At 38.0% G+C, this 16600-nt stretch overlaps 1 protein-coding gene and 1 pseudogene across 3 annotated transcripts in view; one reads left to right on the forward strand and one right to left on the reverse strand.

Moving 5' to 3' along the window:
- The window catches only part of ANKFN1 (ankyrin repeat and fibronectin type III domain containing 1), a 390308-nt gene that overhangs the window by 214963 nt on the left and 158745 nt on the right, over nt 1–16600 (reverse strand). The gene's annotated exons all lie outside the window — the stretch shown is intronic.
- Nucleotides 9184–9946, forward strand: LOC106993989 (peptidyl-prolyl cis-trans isomerase A pseudogene; annotated as a pseudogene). The gene has a single exon (XR_001440369.3). The product of XR_001440369.3 is annotated as a peptidyl-prolyl cis-trans isomerase A pseudogene (transcript).

The raw sequence follows: 16600 nt of genomic DNA on the forward strand, positions 1-16600 counted from the left end.
ATTTTGTGAGAGAGGAACAGATTACAAGGACATTGTAGTTGTAGATTTCTCCATGAAGTGATTTACTGAAGTACTCAAAGATTCCTTTTTATCAAAAATGGTCACAGAAGAAATATGATCTTGACTTGTACTGTATATTTTACATAGCTCATTCCAGGTAATTTGGGTCTTTCTGACATGTTTCTGACAATTATGGCAATTGTTTCTCCTCTAGGGAGTTGGGGAGAATTTTCCTGCTCTTCTTCACTCATCTCACTAAGGCTGTGCTCAATGAACTAATAAAGCTTCTCTTTAGGGCTGCCTAGGAATTTCCTGTTTGTTCCTGGACCTCTTGCACTTCTATACATCGACACTCCTAAACCCCAGTTCTTATGCCAGATTTGAATTTTCTCACCTGTTTTGTGGAGTGGACATTTTGTGCCATTGCATGGTGCAGTGGCCTTCAAATGTTTCTGACCATGACTCAGTAAATGCATATACTGCGTATGTAAAACTGAAACAAAAATTTCACAAAATGTTATTGACGTCACATAGGACCCTGCTTTGTACTCTAATGGTTTCCATCACATATTGTTTTGAGCTGTGCTTTCTTATGCCAGGTGATTCTATTAGATTAAGTGAAATTCAATCACTATAAATTGGAAATCATTAACCCTGACTGGAAACATTTTAGACTTAAGAATTGACTATGTGTTTACTTGTGAAGAAAAAGAAAAAAAAAAAAGGAAATATCATAGAAGTATTTTCATCTCATACTTTTAAAGACAACTTTAAAAGGTGAATTACAATTGGAAATTTTATACTTCTCAGTATCCTAGGAATGGAATTTGTAACAGTTAAGTCTGTTGCTGAAATTTTACATGCCAATTTTCCCACAGGAATTTCTCAGAGGAAATTTGAGTATGTTGTATGTATGAAAGTAGGACAGAGCCTATAGTGGGATTTCAGGAAAATCAATCTCTTCTCTCATACATGAACATGAGTGTTTGCCTGTGAGTGTGCGCACACGCACACACACGCACACACACACACACGCACACACACACATTTTCCAAATCTCTATGAAACTCTTGTGAAATACCAGGATACAGAGCATTTAATTTATCAGTCAGATGTGTCTCTGAAAGTCTATTACTAGGTGAGGAAACACACAAACTATAACCTAGTTAGTCTTTTGAGTCTTTTGAAAGTGGTAAATAATATCAGACTATTTTCTATTTTTAAAGTGGCTGGGTTGTGGTGGTTAAAAAAGAATAAATAAGATTTAAAAAATTATTTCCATAGGTTTTGGGGGGAACAGGTGGTATTTGGTCACATGAGTAAGTTCTTTAGTGGTGATTTGTGAGATTTTGGTGCACCCATCACCTAAGCAGTATACACTGAACCTAATTTGTAGTCTTTTATCCCTCACTCCCCTCCCACCCTTTCCCCTGAGGTCTCCCAAGTCCATTGTATCATTCTTATGCCTTTGCATCCTCATAGCTTAGCTCCCACTTAAGAGTGAGAACACATGATGTTTGGTTTTCCATTCCTGAGCTACTTCCCTCAGAATAATATTCTCCAGTTCCATCCAGGTTGCTGTGAATGCCATTAATTCATTCCTTTTTATGGCTGAGTAGTATTCCATTATATGTATATATATCTCACAGTTTCTTTATCCATTTGTTGACTGATGGGCATTTTGGCTGGTTCCATATTTTTGCAATTGCAAATTGTGCCACTATAAACATATGTGTGCAAATATCTTTTTCATATAATGACTTCTTTTCCTCTGGGTAAACACCCAGCTGTGGGATTGCTGGATCAAATGGTAGTTCTACTTTTAGTTCTTTAAAGAATCTCCACACTGTTTTCCATAGTGGTGGTACTAGTTTACATTCCCACCAGCAGTGTAGAAGTTTTCCCTTTTCACTGCATCCACACCAACATCTGTTAATTTTTTATTTTTCTCATTATGGCCATTCTTTCAGGAGTAAGGTGATACCGCATTGTGGTTTTGATTTGCATTTCCCTGATCATTAGTGATGTTGAACTTTTTTTATGTTTGTTGGCATTTGTGTATCTTCTTTTGATAATTATCTATTCATGCCCTTAGCCCACTTTTTGATAGGATTGTCTGTTTTTTTCTTGCTAATTTGTTTGAGTTCCTTGTAGATTCTGGATATTAGTCCTCTGTATAGATGTATAGATTGAGAATATTTTCTCCCTCTCTGGAGATTGTCTGTTTAGTCTGCTGAGTGTTCCTTTTTCTGTGCAGAAACTCTTTAGTTTAATTAAGTTCCACCTATTTATCTTTGTTTTGGTTGCATTTACTTTCAGGTTCTTGGTCATGAAATCCTTGCCTAAGCCAATGTCTAGAAGGTTTTTCCAATGTTATCTTCTAGAATTTGTATAGTTTTGGGTCTTAGATTTAAGTCCTTGATCCATCTTGAGTTGATTTTTGTATAAGGTGGGAGATGAGAATCCAGTTTCAACCTCCTGCATGTGGCTTGCTAATTATTGCAGCACCATTTGTTGAATAGGGTGTCCTTTCTCCACTTTATGTTTTTGTTTGCTTTGATCTAGTCATCTAATATGAGGAAACAGTTCCCTGAAGAAGTAAAAATCTCTGTAAAGAGAAAGGTGAAAAGGGGCTGGTACTTAGCCCAGGTGTTGATACTTAACCCAGGTGTTAGGTGCCTGCTAACACATCAAATATATTAATTCATTAAAGCATTACGATGATAGTGTGAGGTCAGTATTCATTCATTGAGCCACATAATCTATGCAATATATGTGGCATCTACTTACCTATTATGTTTTAGGTCCTGGGATTAATAGTAAGCAAAGCCCTCAATGAGCTTACACTCTGTAAAGAGATTATGCTTAAATGCTTTGCAGGAGAGGCTCCTTGTGTTATATATATGAATATCTAATTAGTGGATCTGAACTGAGGTTGGGGCTTCCCTGGAAAAATGACTTTGAGGACAGAGAGGGTGTGTAGAGAACACTCAAGGCTGATTACTTAGGCTGAGCAGCATCCCTGAACAATATTGAAAGCTGCTAAAGAAGCTGGTGTTGTCAGAGTAAGCCTGCCATACTCTACAAGTTTGTCCAGAATAGTCCTTTATGCTTGAAGCTGAGTATGGTTAAAAGAAGAGGGGAGAAGAGGGTTTTTCTCCTGGGTATCTGTACTTGTTGTTCAGCAGGGACACTGGTGTTGGGAGCTGTCATGCAAACAAATGCTTCTCCCTGTGCTTTACAGAAGGTGTGGTGTGTCTGTGTGTGAAACATGGAGGTAGGTGCGGGTTGGGGGAGGCTTTATTCCTAGATAATTTATTAATTGAGATTTTGTTATATCACATTTAAATCAGTTTTACCCTTTAGCTTTGTAGACATATTTTCATATTATTGTATGGTTATTAATAGAATTTGGTCTATGGAATGTGATTTCTGGACATAGTCCCTAGCAAATATTTCATGATGAATATGCCAAAAGCAACTGCAGCATAAACAAAAACTGACAAACGGGACCTAATTGAACTGAAGAGCTTCTGCATAGCAAAATAAACTATCAATAGAGTAAACAGGCAACCTACAGAATTGGAAAAAATATTTGCAAACTATTCATCCAACAAAGGTCAAATGTCCAGAATCTATAAGGAACTTAAATTAACAAGCAAAAAAACAAACAACCCCATTAAAAAGTGGGCAAAGGACATGAACAGACACTTTTCAAAAGAATACACGCACATGGCCAACAAGCATATAGAAAAATGCTCAACATCACTCATCATTAGAGAAATGCAAATCAAAACCACAATGTGATACCATCTTACACCAGTCAGAATGGCTATTAATAAAAAGTCAAAAATAATAGATACTGGCAAGGTTGCTGAGAAAAGGGAACACTTACATTGCTAATGTGAATGTAAATTAGTTCACCATTGTGGAAGGTAGTTTGGAGGTTTCTCAAAGAACTTAAAAAAGAACTACCATTTGACCCAGAAATCCCATTATTAGGTATATATCCAAAGGAATATAAATACTTTTACCATAAAGACACATGAACGTGTATGTTCATTGCAGCCTTACTGACAATAGCAAGCACATGGAATCAACCTAGATGACCATCAGTGGTGGACTGAATAAAGAAAATATTGTACATATACACCATGGAATTATTTGCAGCGATTAAAAGAACGAGATCATGTCCTTTGCAGCAATATGATGGAGCTGGAGGCCATTGTACTAAGTGAATTGAGGGAGGAATAGAAAACCAAATACTGCATGTTCTCACTTATAAGTGGGAGCCAAACACTGAGTACACATGGACACATGTATACTTAAGGATGGAGGGTGGGAGGAGGGAGGGGATTGAAAAACTACCTATTGGGTACCATGCTTATTACCTGGATGATGAAATAATCTATACACCAAACTCCCTTGACATGCACTTTACCTATATAACAAACCTGCACATGTACCCCTGAACCTAAAATAAAAGTTAAAAAACAAAATAAAATCATATAGGGTAGCAGTTCCTTTCCATCTGCTACCATACCTAAGGGAAAAAAAGGATGTGATTTCCAGTATGACATTTCTTATGCTTTTTTTTAAAACTTCAATTTAAAGGTATTTTGCTAAAATTGCCAAGAGTAACAATTCATAAAGTGAATGTGCCAACACTTTGTCAAAGCTTAAAGTTTAGGTACAGATAGGTACAGATCACTCCTAGTACCAGGCTTTCAAAAAATATTCCTAGTTAGAGTGGGTTAAAGGGTGCTGCGTTCATTTCTAAGTTATAAAATAAACTCATTTTGTTGGATGTAATCACTTCAAATATGCAGATGAAAACTGGAAACTCAGAGCTATATCATTGTTTAGCACCAGTTCACTACTGCCATCATCTCAAACTCATCTTTGTCTCAAGAGACTTCAAAAATTAAAACACTTTATAGTACTTATATAACACTTTATAGTTTATGAAAATGGTTTTTGAAATTTTAATTTTTGATGTACGCTTACATACGATATTTTAAGTCTGATGAGTTTTAACAAATGTTTCGATAAATGTATATACCTACGTAACTCACACCCCAATCATGATAGGAGATTTGTAGCACACCAGCGAGGTCTAGTCTATTGCACACCCTCTTCCCTCCAATACACACACACACACACACACGGCAACTGTTCTTCTGATTTTTATTATTATATAAATGCACTCATACTGTATGCATACTTTGGTGTCTAGCTTCTTTCACTCAGCATGTTTTTGAAATTCATCCATGCTGTTGTTTGTATTAGTAGTTTACTGCTTTATATTACTGAGTACTAATATACCAAAATTTATTTATCCTTATATCTGTTGATAAATATTTGGGTTGCTTTCAGTGTGGGGCTATGATGAATAAGACTCCAATAAACATTCATATGCAGGTCTTTGAATGGACACATGTTTTCCTTTATCTTAGGTAAATAGTTAAGAGTAGAATTGCTGGGTTATAAGGTAGGTATATGTTTAATTTTATAATCAATTACCAAATAGTTTTCCAATGTAATGATTCCATTTTATACTCCCATGAACAATGTATGTGAATTCTAGATGTCTACATCCTTACCAACATTTGGTATTGTATTTTTAGCCATTAAATTAGTGTGAAGGGTATTTCATTGTTATGTTAATTTGCATTTCCTTGATGTCTAATGAGTTTCAGTACTTAAAAAATGTGCTGCTAATCATTTTTATATCTTCTGTGAAGTGTTTATTCAAGTTTTTTGCCCATTTTAAAAATTGGGTTGTCTTTTTGTTGTTGAGTTTTAGTAGTTCTTTATATATTCTGAATATAAGTCCTATGTGACATGAATATATTTTTCCAGCCTGTGGCTTGCTTATTCATACATTTTTAAATGGAGTCTTTTGAATTTTTATTTAGATGAAGTACAGTTTATCCTTTTTTAATAGGTATTACTTTTTGTGTCCTGTTTGAAGTCTTTGCAAATGGTTTATCTTATATTTTCTTCTTTATAATTTTAGCTTATACATTTAGGTCTGTGATCCATATAAAATTAATTTTTGTGTATGGTATGAGGTAGGGGTTGAGATTCTTTTTTTACTTCAAATTATGATCTAGTTTTTCTAGAACCATTTATTGAAAATATTTTCTTTTCCTGATTGAATGGTTTTGGCACTTTGGCTGAAAAATCAATTAATTATTTCATAAGGGTCAAGTGTTACATTATCTGTTCTCTATTGGCCTACTCATCTGTGCTTACACTAATACTATATATCTGGATTACTGCAGTTTGATAGTCTCAAGGCCTCTGTATTAGTCCATTTTCATGCTGCTTCTAAAGACATACCAGAGACTGGGCAATTTACAAAACAAAGAGGCTTACTGGACTTACAGTTCCACATGACTGGGGAGGCCTCACAATCATGGCAGAAGGTGAAAGGCCCATCTCACATGGTGGCAGACAAGAGAAGAGAGCTTGTGCAAGGAAACTCCCCTTTTTAAAACCATCAGATCTCATGAGACTTATTCACTATTATGAAAACAGCACGAAAAAGACCTACCCCTCATGATTCAATTACCTCCCACTGGGTCCCTCCCACAACATGTGGGAATTCAAGATGAGATTTGGGTGGGGACATAGCCAAACCATGTCAGCCTCCAACTTTGTTCTTTTTTTGCAAGATTGCTCTGACTATTCTATATCCTTTGCATTTTTATAACATTGTGGAATTTATTTGTCAACTTCAACAAAAGAACTCTGTAATTTTGTATTAGCCATGGTTCTCCACAGAAACAGAACAAATAGGATATATATAGATATATCAGAGATTTATTATGGGATTGGCTCACACAATTATAGAGGCTGAGAAGTCCCATAATATGCCATCTGCAAGCTGGAGAACCAGAGAAGCTGGTGGTATAGAATTGAGTTCAAGTTCAAAGGCCTTAGAACCAGGGGATCTGACAGTGGACAAAGACTTGAGAACTGGAAGAAAGAGCAGGGTCATTCTGGTGTAAGTCCTGGAGTTGGAAGGCCCAAGAACCAGCAACTCTGATGTCAGGAGGCAGGAGAATATGGTCATCCCAGTTTAAGAAGCCAATCGCCCTTCCTCTGCCCTTTTATTCTATGGGTTCTCAGTGGATTGGATGCTGCCCTCCCACATTAGTGAGGGTGGATCTTCTTCACTCAGTCTACTGATTCAATTGCTAATCTCTTCTGGAAAAAACTCACAGATACACATAGAAATATATATTAACCAACTATCTGAGCATTCCTTAACCCAGTCAAATTGGCATATAAAATTAACCATCACAGATTTTCACTGGGGTTGCATTAAAACTATGGGTAAGTTTTTTACAGTTTGAGTCTCACAACAGAGATGAGGAAACTGATGCTCAGAGGATTCCATGGTCCAAGCTCAGAGGACCATGGAGCTAGAAAAGACACTGGATAAATTGTAGTTTTCTTTGGTGGTTCCCTAACTTTGTTGCACATTGGATTCAACTGGGAATCTTTAAATAAGACATATGTGGCCAGGCACGGTGGCTCATGCCTGTAATCCCAGCACTTTGGTAGGCCAAGGTGGGTGGATCACGAGGTCAGGAGTTTGACACCAGCCTGGCCAACATGGTGAAACCCTGTCTCTACTAAAAATACAAAAAATTAGCCAAGCATGGTGGCATTCACCTGTAGTCCCAGCTACTCAGGAGGCCAAGGCAGGGAAATTGCTTGAACCCGGGAGGTGGAGGCTGCAGTGAGCTGAGATCACACCACTGTACTCCAGCCTGGGCAACAGAAAGAAACTCTGTCTCAAAAAAACAAAAACAAACAAGCAAACAAACAAAAAGACATATGTGGCTCCCAACCTTAAATATTCTGATTTAATTGGTTTGGCAAGCAATCTGGGCATCAGGATTTTTAAAAGCTCTCCTTTTAAAAGGTGATTCTGGTGTGCAGCAAACTTTGGGAACCACTGGTTTAGTGCTCATATTTATAATGTGAAAACTGAGGCCCAGAAATGACATACAAGTTGCCTAAATTTTCAAAACTTACAAATAGACTCATTTTAAATGTCATATGAATATTTTGTTCAATAAATGTGTGTAGACCTTAAAAATCAACAACCACTGCAGCTTCCAACCCAAAGCTAATAGTTGTCACTTTTCTGCCAGAAGACAATGTCATCTAGCTCTTTGTGTGGCACTGAGCAAAGTTCTATATATGAATATCCTCAGGGAAGCAACAAAGAGAAAAAACAGAGAGAGGGGGAAGACTGGAAGAAAAAACATAGGCATTAGGACCAGGTGTGTTATTCTACTCCTGGATGGCAAGTCAATAGCTGTCTTTGTGTTGTCAATTTTCTAGCTATAAAAACAAAAGACTATCTGAAGAAATTCTATGAAGCCTGAAGCCTTATGCTTCTTGGGTGAAAACACAGAATATCTGATAATATTACTAATTCAATATCAGCAATTTCTATTTAAATTTCATTTAGAGAAAACTGCTTTCAGACATCACAAGAAAAAAGAACATTGCTCAGCATGCACATTTATTATTTTTCTCTGTGGGATTCCACTTCTTTCTGTTTATAAAATGGAAATTATAGGACAATAGGTGGAAAAACTGATGTTATATAATTTTTAGTTCTTTGTATTGGGTATATTAGAATTTGTAATTCCTTTTATTTTCCAGCATAAGAGTTTTTAATCTCCTCAAAGGCAGAGGCTACACTTTCTTTAGCTGGTATATTCTCATTAGCACTGTGCATGGCACAGAGAGGGGTGTCAACAAATGTGGAACTGACATATCTCACTAAAGAAGAAAAACTAAAGGACATATTAAAATGCTTCCAGCAAAAGTCTCACAGCTTTTACTTTAAGAATCAGACACTGTTCATTTTGAAGCTTAAAAAAAATCCACACTAAATAGATCTTTCACCTTTAAGCTTCATGTTGTACATCTTTCAAAATAAATGTCATAGTTTCAAAGTTTTTATCACTTCAAGGCAGTTCAAGACAATAGAAGACTATTCTAATGTCCCTGTTCAGTTCAAATGTCTGAGCTGTTCAGCTTTGTTTTTGATTATTTGTATTTGGTCATAAGGCATCTTTCAAGATGTCTTTCCAGCTGTCTCTTGGTCATCCACTCTCGGAATTACTGTTGCCAATAAAAGATCCATTCTCGGCTTTGCAGACGCTGCCGCCGAGGAAAGTCCTGTACTACTAGCCATGGTCAACCCTACCGTGTTCTTCGACATTGCCGTCGACGGCGAGCCTTTGGGCCGCGTCTCCTTCGAGCTGTTTGCAGACAAGGTTCCAAAGACAGCAGAAAATTTTCGTGCTCTGAGCACTGGAGAGAAAGGATTTGGTTATAAGGGTTCCTGCTTTCACAGAATTATTCCAGGGTTTATGTGTCAGGGTGGTGACTTCACACGCCATAATGGCACTGGTGGCAAGTCCATCTATGGGGAGAAATTTGAAGATGAGAACTTCATCCTAAAGCATACAGGTCCTGGCATCTTGTCCATGGCAAATGCTGGACCCAACACAAATGGTTCCCAGTTTTTCATCTGCACTGCCAAGACTGAGTGGTTGGATGGCAAGCATGTGGTCTTTGGCAAAGTGAAAGAAGGCATGAATATTGTGGAGGCCATGGAGTGCTTTGGGTCCAGGAATGGCAAGACCAGCAAGAAGATCACCATTGCTGACTGTGGACAACTCGAATAAGTTTGACTTGTGTTTTATCTTAACCACCAGACCATTCCTTCTGTAGCTCAGGAGAGCACCCCTCCACCCCATTTGCTCGCAGTATCCTAGAATCCTTGTGCTCTCGCTGCAGTTCCCTTTGGGTTCCATGTTTTCCTTGTTCTCTCCCATGCCTAGCTGGATTGCAGAGTTAAGTTTATGATTATGAAATAAAAACTAAGTAACAATTGAAAAAAAAAAAAGATCTATTCTCTTGTTTTTTAAATAGAACTTAAAAAAAATACTGGTGATGGGCAAGATGCATATTCAGAATTAGTCTGCATATTCCTAAAGCAATAGGAATTTTTTGAACTGGAGTTGTATGTGGGGTCTACCCTTAAAGCTGTCCTGTTTGGACTGGGGTCAAATGAAGAAAGGAGACCGGCAACATTTTGAAGTTTACTTTTGGGATAGTAGAGGATAAAATGAGACTTCAAAGAGATATTTCTTTCTGTTATTTTTATCTGCCAGATTAGAGGAGAAAATCATGATGGAATAAACATGTACTTAATACCTAATTTGGGAATTTTGGAGAACTTAGATCCAAGAGGATGGCTGAGGAGGGGAGTGATTGAGGGAGGGTGTGGGGCAACAGGGAAGGAATCCTTCAGGGATCCTCTTGCCAGAACCTGAACTGTATTCCCCAGTGGTTACCTTTAAGAAGGAAGAGAGGTTGGCAAAGAGCCATTTAGATGAGTTAAGTCTTCCTTCAATGTGAGATGTAAGCTGCTTTGATCATTTTGATATTGTTGTGGACAGGTAATTCAAAGGAGCTTTTATTGGGAATTGCTTTTAACAAGTTATCAATTGATAATATAGAGCCAGTTTATCTCTTGGTATTTGCTCTATAAATGTTTACCTTCCTAAGGAAGCAAGGGATTTTCAAATGACCCTTATCAGACATTCTGACACACAGAGTGTGTATCATGTCTTGATCTTATTTGTAGAGTCATATATTGAAAAGGTCACCTGTGATGATGCCACTGACAGTGATACCATTGTCTCATTATTTGAAATACTGTAGATCATATGACTCAATATTCTCTTACATGAAAATATACCTATACTGCTAGCTTTCAGGTTTTGATAAAATCTCTCTTTGAATGTATCATTTCTGGCTAAAAATATAATTTTATGGCGATGAGCTAGATAAAACTCAAACTCTGAAGGGTTGCAAACTCAGTTCTCAAGCAGTGTAGACTATGGCTAATATGGAGTTAGCCATATTTGGGTTTGATTCTGGTCCTGACATTTATTATCATGAGACTTTGTACCATTTTTTAAATCTTTAATGACATCCTCTGTAATGGGAATACAAATACTGACTTGTCAGGTGTACTCGGAGGATGACATAAGAAAATGTACATGAAGCATTCAAGATAGTGCCTGGCACATTGTAGGTACTCAATATGTGAGAGTGATTATTATTATTATTCTTAGCATTATTATTATTCTACTACCACAGGATAACTCTGTAGGTCAATAAATGAATAAGAAATAGTCTTAAATAAAAATAAAGAGCTCACAAGATTGATGTCCTGCAAGTCAAACATGTAGAATTTGGAACTGTACATTCCTATACTTCTCATTACCAGTTTGTCTAGGAAGTGCTTAGTTATTATTCTAGAATGAGATCAAAGTTACTTTATTAGTGTTGATTCAAATAGGTATTTTATTCTATTGAATACTGTAGGAACAATTAACAGAAGCTGGATGTACCAAACAGCTACCATCTGATAGTCATTCCCTTACATGGCAGTGGGAGCTTGGCGTGAATGGCTTCTATATTCTAGATCATTATTTTTTAGCTGAGATTTTAGGAGTTAGTGGGGGTAACCCATAAACATTACTACCATTGTGCATAGAGTACACTTTTGTTTAAGAAGCCTCCTTTCCCTTACATAAACCTCAAAATGGAATTTGTCACAATTCAAAGGAAATGCAGTGAAGCTGGGGCTCCCTCAGCAAAAAATCATCTCATTCAAAGCATTTAAATTATAGCCTATGATGAACCAAAATAGATCATGAATGAGAAAAAATCTGGGGAGAGGTAAGTTATTTAAAATAAAGGGAATGAATTTTCTGTGGGAAAAGGAATAAGAATAAATTCCCTTTCAGCTAATACCCAGAATCTACAAAGAACTTAAACAAATTTACAAGAAAAAACAACCCCGCCAAAAAGTGGGCAAAGGATATGAACAGACACTTCTCAAAAGAAGACATTTATGCAGCCAACAGACGCATGAAAAAATGCTCATCATCACTGGTCATCAGAGAAATGCAAATCAAAACCACAATGAGATACCATCTCACACCAGTTAGAATGGCGATTACTAAAAAGTCAGGAAACAACAGATGCTGGAGAGGATGTGGAGAAATAGGAAGGGTTTACACTGTTGATGGGAGTGTAAATTAGTTCAACCATTGTGGAAGACAGTGTGGCGATTCCTCAAGAATCTAGAACTAGAAATACTATTTGACCCGGCGATCCTATTACTGGATATATACCCAAAGGACTATAAATCATGCTACTATAAATACATGTATGTTTATTGCAACACTATTCACAATAGCAAAGACTTGGAACCTACCCAAATGTCCATCAGTGATAGACTGGATTAAGAAAATGTGGCACATATACACCATGGAATACTATGCAGCCATAAAAAAGGATGAATTCATGTCCTTTGCAGGGACATGGATGAAGATGGAAACCATCATTCTCAGCAAACTCTCCCAAGGACAGAAAAACAAACTCTGCGTGTTCTCACTCATAGGTGGGAATTGAACAATGAGAACACTTGGACACAGGGTGGGGAACATCGCACACCAGGGCCTGTCATGGGGTGGGGGACTGGGGGAGGGATAGCATTAGGAGAGGTACTTAATGTGAATGATGAGTTAATGGGTGCAGCAAACCAACATGGCACATGTATACCTACGTAACAAACCTGCACATTGTGCACATGTACCCTAGAACTTTAAGTATAATTTAAAAAAAAGAATGGAATAAAATGTAATGATAGACTTCAACCTGTGGTTTTTCAGTGAAAATGGCTAATGAGGAATGCTCTCTTAAGAGTGATATCCCAGATTTAACACAACAGATACAGTTTCCTTGTCCAGTCTTTCTAAAGGACTCCATATTTATTTTAGCCACCTTATATTTATTTAACACTTGAGTATTTTTTTTTCAGTTCAGTTTAAAGTTGCAAAGAGTACTGTTGCTATCCATTTCAAGAAACTCTCATGGATGTTATAGGGATTATATGATGTATTATTCAAGATCCCAGCAAGAATCATACAGTGCATTCAAACAGAAGAACAGAGGGGAGGTTATTAATAAGAACACTTACAAAAGAATGGGCAAGTTAGTGAAAGGGACAAAAGGAGGAAGCAATTTCTGTAATGCAGAGGAAATAAGCTGAATTGAAAGGGATACCCCACAGATGAAGAGGGGTAAATACCAGCAATTCCACTTGTGGAGACACTCTCATTGAAAGCATGGTCTCATAGCAACCCATCTTCATAGTAACATTATCCACAATAATCAAAAGGTAGAAGCAACCCAATTGTCCATGGATGGATTAATGGATTAATAAAATGTGGTATATACATACACTGGAATATTATGCAGCCTTAAAAAGGAAGGAAATCTTGACACATGCTACAATGTGGATGAACCTTGGGGACCTTATGCTAACCTTGAGGATATTATCCTAAGTAAAATAAGCCAGTTACAAAAAAAGACACCTATTATATAATTCCACTTACATGAGATTCCTAGAGTAGTCAAATTCATAGAGATAGAAAATAGAATTGTGGTTTCTAGGAACTGAGGGGAGAGGAAACAAGGAGTTGTTTAATGTGTATAGACTGTCAGTTTTGCAAGATGAAAATAGTTCTGGAGATAAATGGAGGTGATAGTTGTACAACCATATCAAAAGTAGACTGAACTGTACATTTGAAGTGGTTAAGAGAGTACTTTTAAAGGTATTATACCATAATAAAAAATAGAAAAGTAAATGCAACTTTTGAATTATTTAATTTTCCAGGTCATGATTAGGACAGGTGTCCTAATATTGTAACAAAACCATGTTTTCTGGGCTCATTATGATTAAAATGTTTGCAACTGTAGTCTCTCCAATAACAACAGCTACTATTTATTGGGTACCCTTTTTATATCAGATCTTGTGTTTGGTACTTTATACATTTGATATTATATAACATGCTGTTATCATGCCCATTTTGCAAAAAAGGAAACAAGCTCAGGGGGGGTAAATGCCTTGCTTAAAGGCAAATTGTCAGTGACTTTCAGGGGCAGGATGTAGGCCTTGGCTTACCCAACTCTGGCTGCAATCTCCCTGAGTCACTCTGGTCTCTTGCAGGTGCCATGTCCCAACTTGTCTTATAGCATCAAGCGTTCTAATATTCCATGGATTTGGGTCAGAAGTTGTTCCTCTATCACCTGTTTTAGAATCCCCTGCCCTTCCTGGTCACTGTCACAGCAGCTGCCTCAATGGCCAGATGCTTGAGAGCAATGCATCGATACCACCTTATCCAAGAGAGAAATGGGGTTCTTCTAGTGTCTGCTTGCTTCTGCTGCTCTAAGACCAGGAGACATTTATTTCCCTGGCTTCTTAAGCTTATGTATGATTCTGGGTTAAACAGTTGTCAAGGACAGTCATTCATTCACTCACTCATTTAAATATTGAGCTACTTCCCTGTGTCAGGTATTGCTTTAGGCACTGAAGATTCAGAGGTATCTAAGGAAGAATGGTCCCCGACCTGGAGCTTACAGTTTGGTGGGGGCCAACAGAAATAATCATATAGGCCAGGCATGGTGTCTCACACCTGTAATTCCAGCACTTTGGGAGGCTGAGGTAGGTGAACTGAGTCCAGAAGTTTGAGACCAGCCTGGGCAACATGGCAAAACCCCATCTTTACAAAACACACAAAATATTAGCTGGGTGTGGTGGTATGCCTGAAATCCCAGTTACTGGAGAGGCTGAGTTGGGAAGATCGCTTGAGCCCAGAAGGCAGAGGTTGCAGTGAGATAAGATCATGCCACTATGCTCCAGCCTGGGCGATAGAGCAAGACTCTGTCTCCAAAAAAATAAAAATAAAAAAAATTATTTTACAAACAATGGCACAATTACAATAATGTTAGGTGGTGGTGCTAAGTGCTAAGAAGAAAAACACTAAAGAGCAATTTAGGGTAGAGGTACTACTATAGCTTGAGTGATAAGGGAAGAGGAGTGTCTGAAAAAAGAAAGCAAGCATAAGATGGAGGTAGCCATATGACTGCAGGAAAAAGAACACTACAGGCTGAGGAAACAACAAAAAGACCCTGAAACTGAAATGAATTTGACATGTTCAAGTTAGAGAACAGAAGCTCTTTCCCTGCAGTAGAGTGAATGAGGAGAATCGTAAGGGCTGAGGTTGGAGGAGTCAATGAGGTTTGGTCATGATGACTACTTTGGCCATGGTGAGGAATTTGGGTTTTATTTAAGGTACTCCAGGAAGTCATAAGCCAGGGAAAGGCATGCTCTGATTTATATCTGGGATGAAGGAGGTCAAGAGTGGATGCGGAGCCACCAAAGAGGAGGGGGTTGCCGGAATCTAGAGGTAGGATGATGGTGACTAGGACAGCTTACCTTGGGAGCAGAACTGTCTTTCCCTGGGGTGACTGTCTTCTTCTGAGCCAGCAATTCTGTAGCTTTTCTCTCTTCCTGCAGCCTCGGAGGCTGGGCAGGACAGAGAAAACCCTTTCCCTCCAGTCTGCCGCCTTGTCTGTTTCTTGCTGGGCCTTGCGGTGGTCCACATGGGCCTGGTCATGGGCAAGCTGCCCTGTCTCAAGCTTCTTCAGGCTCCTCTTGTGAAGCCCCGTGACTGTGGAGCCTCGGAGACTCTGCTAACCAAAAATGTCCCTCTCAGTCTCTAAGCAGATTGGGGTGTGCCTGTCCACTAGGCTCTTTAAGTGCCCAACTTTGTTACATGTGCTCAACTCAAGCACGAACATGCCAGTAAAAACAAAATAAAACAAAACAAAAAACAAAACAAAACAAAACAACAAAAAAACACAACTTCCAATGGCTTACTAAAAGGAAAGGAAAAGATTCCAAAAGATTTTTGGACACCAGATAGCTCTTCTTAAACAGAGCTTGATGAGTTAAGTGTAAATGAATCAGAAACATGTGCGTTGGATGTCTCTTTGCAGGCACTTGGGTTTAAAAATGAAACACAAGGGTTAGGGGAATGAGGGAAAACATGGTTGAGTTTTGCAAAGACCTGAATGAGAACTTCACAGAACAGAGGGCCCCAAACATGGTGCAATTTTTCCCTACTCTAATTTATTTCATCCCCAGACTGTGAGAGCTGCTTGATGTATGTGGCATTCTGTTGCATTTTCCTTGCAGACACTATGTCCCTAGTATTCCTTGTTTCCTTGCCAAAGGCCTTGTTATGCTGTGGGTTAAAACTATGCTTCACCAAAACTATTTTGACTTAAGCATCTTAAGAAGTTCACAGACTTTTTTTCTCATGAAATCCAGGCTTTTGATGGCGAGAGCTGACTCTATCTTTTAGGCTGTGCTGCAGCCTTATGTAGTTGAGAGAGAACACTGTTTTGGCACCATTCAGAAACTTACATGAGCTCCATGCCCTTGGGCAAGTCAGTAATGATACTATCTCAAAGCCAACTTTCTCATCTGTAAAATGAGGGACAACTCCTTCATTATTTGCTTCCAGAGTTGTTTGGGAGGGCTGTGTAAATTGCAGAACACATATAAATAAAATGGACGATTACGATGAACATACGAGAAGGGTTGTAAATGACTTTAAAATGGTACAATCAC

The sequence above is a fragment of the Macaca mulatta genome, chromosome 16, assembly GCF_049350105.2.
Source record: "Macaca mulatta isolate MMU2019108-1 chromosome 16, T2T-MMU8v2.0, whole genome shotgun sequence".
Lineage (NCBI taxonomy): Eukaryota > Metazoa > Chordata > Mammalia > Primates > Cercopithecidae > Macaca > Macaca mulatta.